Genomic DNA, 6000 nt, shown 5'->3' with positions numbered 1-6000 from the left:
CAAGTGGCCGAGATAAGATAGTTGAGTGTAATTCTTCGTTACAGTCATTGTATCTATTTGGGGAAGGTGAATTCGGGCCCTTCATGCGTAAAAGGATTAGGTAACTCTCTCTCTCTCTCTCTCTCTCTCTCTCTCTCTCTCTCTCTCTCTCTCTCACCCTCCAGGGTCGGGAGGACACCGGAAGTGTGTCCTATGATAGAAGGTAGCCTATCTCAATTTCCTTCCGGTACAAACATAACTAAACTTGTGTTTTCGTATTGAAAGGAGTTGAGCTACTATAAGCGTACCCTACGCGTATCTTGCCCAGGCCTGAAGTACAGACGAATCAGAGGTTATCATAAAGCCAAAAGATCCTACGATAACTTTATTGCTTTCATAAATGTTTAAGATTGCTCCTAAAACCATCTAAAAATGAGAAAAATGTTAGATATCTCTGAGTAACAGTTGTTTGTGCTAGAACAAGCCAGTCTACAGGACGAGACTGCTGTTAACGTAAACACAGGGTGTGCGTGAGAGAGAGAGAGAGAGAGAGAGAGAGAGAGAGAGAGAGAGAGAGAGAGAGAGACTGTTTTCGCTAGCTGATATATGGATGGCGAGTCCGCAGAAGTATATATGTACGGCTTGTGGGAGGGAGAGACAGATTTTGAGAGAGTGAGAGAGAGAGAGGGAGAGAGAGAGTGAGAGAGAGAGAGAGAGGGAGGAGTGAGCAATGATACTTGACCAATTAAAGCGTGGGTGAAGCGAACGCAACCGACCAATCAGCGCAGACCGGTGTATGTATATATATAAAGGTGGAATTTCATTCTTTCGAGAACCACTGCCTGCTCCAGTTGGTTTCAGAGAGTGTGTGCTTAAGTGTATGTGTGTGTAGAAACGCTGTCCGTAACGTCCTAAACATTCCCCCGACTTAAAAGGGATATTCGCTCAGTACTGGATTTTTCCCGGCGACTGGACGGATAAATTGTATTAGAATCTTTGTGTCAAATTCGTTCTCAAGAGGTAAGTTTAAGAGAGGTTCAGAGTTGCCCCCAAAATTTGACAAAAGTGTTCAAAAACTGGAGCAAGAGTGTTGATATTGGTAAAAAATGGGCCACATTGATTGAAAGTGGCCCAAATTTTCCCAAAAGTCGGCACAAACTTGACCGAAAATTGACAAAACTTCATGTAAATTGGCCCAAAAATTGACCACATTGACCAAAAGTGACCAAAATTGGCCCAGAATAGGCAGAAACTCGGCCGAAATTGACAAAAATCGATCAAAATTGCCCAAAATTGGTCAAGGTGGCCGAAAGTTGATCAAAATTGGCCCAAAATTGATTGACCCACATTTGACCCAAAAATTGACTAACACTGTCCCGAAATTGACCAAATGTGACCAAAACTGAACCAAAATTGATCAAAAGAGACAAATAATTGGCCCATAATTGACCTGAAATTGATCCTGGAAAACTTGTCCGTGTTTCAGATTACAGACTGTAGCTGAATTCTTTAGGATCTCTGTAACTGTAACTGAATTCTGTAGGACCTCTGTAACCGTTTCAAATTGTAAATTATCAAAACTTGCGTCTAGTACAGAGTTCCTGACTGGGAGACCTTAAGTGCCTTTTTATATATATATATTTTTGATAGTTAATTCTTCTGCTAAAAACTACAAAGCTAAATAAGTCCATTCTGATTTATTTTAAGCACCTAATTATCGCTAACCACTATTTATATAAGAATAGTTCACTATTTTAATAGTTATTCTTTATATTCCTTCGTCTCGTTTCTCGTTAAGAGCAAATTAGGCCAAACGATAGTCTCATATTTTTCTTAATATTTTAATGATTATTTTATTTATTTCATTATATGGATTATAATAATCATAAATACATTACTGAGTGAAAGTTTGACCTTTCTAGAACACCGCCAGATGACCTAATAGCCCCAAAAACAGCCCCAAAAATAGGGTTATGGTGAATGATAGTGATTAGAATGATGTTAATAATAGTGAATTAGGGATTATGAGTCTAATTTTTTTTTTCTCTTCAACAGCACCATGACAACTCCGAAGAGACTTCTGATTCTGGCTTCGATTCTTCTCGTCTTCATGTGCCTGATTAGGTAAGCGAAGGGTGAGAGAGAGAGAGAGAGAGAGAGAGAGAGAGAGAGAGAGAGAGAGAGAGGATGGATGAAAGTTTGCCTTTATGTGAGAGAGTGGAAAGTCAAACCTCGGTCTAATGTAAGAATCAGCTAACCTGAATGGAAGCTTCTCTCTCTCTCTCTCTCTCTCTCTCTCTCTCTCTCTCTCTCTCATACCCCCTACAGCTCATCTACCTCATGGCAGACTGTATAAAGACGGGGGTGGGGGGAGAGGAGGGGTACCCAGGGGCATAACACCCAAATATCATTTCCTCATGGTAACAAGAACAAACGCCTTAACCAGTCTCTTACCCGTGCCCCTGACCTGACCTGGGGTATTCCAAGCACACGAAGGAAATTTACAATGAATTTACAATGCATTTACAATGAATTTACATTGAATTAATCCGGGGGACAGAGGAAATTGCTCGTAGGAGGGAGGGGGGGGTGGGGTTGGGTATGAGCCTCTAGGGGCATTGTTAGTGCCATTGTGGCATCCTGTGATGCCCATTACTCTTACTAACGTTCATATTGTTAGTACTCGCAATGCCCCTGTTGTTGGTGGTGGTCCTGGGGCAGTAGTGCCCTTGTTTGTGCTTGATTACTTGTTTGTTTATGTTTGTGAGGCCATGCCATCATCGGTCTGTGGCTGACTAGGCCTATAGTTGGTTTGAAGCCATTTTGAGTTTTACGTAACACCTTTACAAATGAGCTAATCAATGAGAGAGAGAGAGAGAGAGAGAGAGAGAGAGAGAGAGAGAGAGAGAGAGAGAGAGAGAGAGAGAGAGAGAGAGAGAGTAATTCGTAGGTTCCTGTAATTGTCGGTATACGACATTTCACTACGCCTTTGCAAGTGGCCATATTGATAAACGAGAGAGAGAGAGAGAGAGAGAGAGAGAGAGAGAGAGAGAGAGAGAGAGAGAGACCGCCCATACTGCCCGTATGGGGCATGGACTCCTGATGATGATGCAACCTGCCAATGAGATTGGCCCCCAGGGGGGGGGGTGTTGGGAATTTAAGCAACCAGGCTGCCATTCTCAAGCAGGGTGGCCAACCTTACCCTATATACCTAAAGATCTATATATTTATATATCTATAAGTATCTATATATATTTATATATTTGATTGGTTTATTATTATGACTGGCGTCACGTTGTTGGTGGTCAGTAATGGCGTAAGTGATTCTATAGCAGGTCAGCAATATGGTATATAGGTTAATTTATACCCGTGGTATGAATTGCTTAATCTCTCTCTCTCTCTCTCTCTCTCTCTCTCTCTCTCTCTCTCTCTCTCTCTCTCTCTCTCTCCTGCTAAGCTGAGATTGCTTACATACAAAAATTACGATTAGAACAAAACCGTTTTTCCTATAATACGTAAATGAGAGAGAGAGAGAGAGAGAGAGAGAGAGAGAGAGAGAGAGAGAGAGAGAGAGAGAGAGAGAGAGAGAGGCGGCTGCTATCAGGTCTAAAATATTATTTAAAGAAACAAACAGCCCTGAGTCCTGGTTAGACCGAGCATTGTCGTAGGGTACGCGTGACGTCATCAAACCTTTGTTCTGTGATTTCGTGCATAACTAAAATGTCTAACTATTGTATTAATGTATAAAATACATTAATAATTGTATTTATTAATGATTATTATAATTATTTATATAAAAATTGTCGATATTGTCCTTTAAATGAAGTTAAAATGTCTTGAAGGTTACGGCTTCAGATTCTAATGGAAGATGTGGGTCAGTGACGTCATTTTAGTGGCCGAATCATTGAGAGAGAGAGAGAGAGAGAGAGAGAGAGAGAGAGAGAGAGAGAGAGAGAGAGAGAGAGAGAGAGAGGAGAGAGGGGACATTCAATACACAGACATATGTATGAACTATACATATACACAGCTACATAAGTATCCATACACCTATGTATATATGAATGTGTATGCATATGTTTAAATCAGTTCAAGGTCTATTTGTTTAATTTTTCATTCTCTCTCTCTCTCTCTCTCTCTCTCTCTCTCTCTCTCTCTCTCTCTCTCTCTCTCTCTCTCTCTCGTGCAACCGTGGATTATAACCACGTGGTTGGAGAACCCTAGGCCTATAATGTCCCTCATTTATCAATTTTATCAAATTTATTGTTTTTATTTTTATTTATTATTATTTTTATTCATTTATTTGTTTCTCCAGCGACGTGTGCGCTGCGCCATCTTGCTCGACGAGGAGGCAGCAGGTGAACGTCGAGACATGCAAATATGGAACCTACGTCGACTGGTGCCGGAACACTGTCTGCGCTAAGGTAAAAAAAAAAAAAAAAAAAAAAAAAAAAAAAAATCCTATAATGTAATATTTCCCTCATTATTAATATAATGACAAAAAAGTAAAAATAATCTCCATTTTAAAAAAAATCAAAATGTCGACTTTGAATTGTAAATTGAAATCTTACGAATACTTTCGCAATCCTAGGCCTATGCTCCATTGCGGATAGATAATCCCTGCCGTTAAAAGGATGATAAATCCTCAATCATTGTAGTATTATTTAGGTGAATAAGTAAATTCGCTTATAATGGCGTCTGTTGACTTATTTTTCACCTTGAAATGTTTAATGGAGTTCGAACTTGTCATTGGCTTAAGTGCAACCGAATTGTCACGTGACTTGGAGCTGAAGTGGTTTAGCACTTTTGAAAACGATATTTTGACAAAAATGAGATACTTAGACTTTAATTAGAATTTTAAAACATTTATTTAAGTGTTAGATGCTATAAAATAGTTATAATAGGGGCTTTTTAAACAGTTTTTCTTATTGTTGTCAATGGAGAAAGATGTTCACACTTCTTCTTCGGAAATATGTCAAAAGTCTGGAAAGGACTGATGGACATTATTCTTGATTTTTTAATTTATTACATTGAGAATATGGGCTTATTCTTTAATATTGATAATATTAATCATAAAATTAATAATTTCTGTGGGAACGAAGTCGGGAAATGAAAGAAATTTAGAGAAATGTCGTTAAAATTGAGCCTTATTTTAGACCTATAATGCTTCGAGGTCTGTCATAGTGAGCCCCAAGATGGTTGAACAAACTATTTAATCTTAAAAAATTTATTTTCATATTAATAAATGTCTTCGTTTCATTAATAACCAAATGACGTCCATATTCCAGGGGCCAGGACAATCCTGCGGAGGCGACTGGTGGGAATACGGCAAGTGCGGCGAAGGTACATATTGCGCCTGCGGCACTTGTTCCGGCTGTTCCCTGAACTTGGAATGCTGGTCCGGCACTTTTTGCTAATTCATTCCTCCTCTTCTAAGTCGCATTAGCAAGATATAGAAAGGAGGAAGAAGTGAGGAAGACTGACAACGTTCTTTCATCCTATCTGAGGAGGAAAAGTGCTACTGAAATCACGTGACGGCCGAGATACGGTTGTCTGTCATCGTACATCAGCAGTCATCTTTGCTGCACTTGGAATTTAAGTGCTGTTGTATTTATGAATTGTCGTATTTTAAACAGTTTTTAATATTTTTTTGTGTGTGGGGTCATATAATTTTTATTTCATTTTATATATACATATATTTTTTCGTGAGGTTTTAAAGAATGTATTATTTTATTTAGCTCTTCAGAAAAAAAAAGATAATTACTGAAAGCTGGAATTTTTAAGCTTATAGACCAGGACGCACTTAACTAAATCTAAATTTGAGAGAGAGAGAGAGAGAGAGAGAGAGAGAGAGAGAGAGAGAGAGAGAGAGAGAGAGAGAGAGAGAGATTTTTAATCATACGAGGAACAGATCTCTAATCCGCGTTCCAATATTGTTCCTCTTCTTTAACTTTTCGAAAATGCGTCTAGCAAAAGACTTAGTAATTATCACTCGTGATAATCAATTAACACAGGTTTACGTAG

The sequence above is a fragment of the Macrobrachium rosenbergii genome, chromosome 35 (genome assembly GCF_040412425.1).
Source record: "Macrobrachium rosenbergii isolate ZJJX-2024 chromosome 35, ASM4041242v1, whole genome shotgun sequence".
Lineage (NCBI taxonomy): Eukaryota > Metazoa > Arthropoda > Malacostraca > Decapoda > Palaemonidae > Macrobrachium > Macrobrachium rosenbergii.
The sequence above is the reverse complement of the archived record's forward strand: the minus strand, read 5'-3'. Positions refer to the sequence as shown.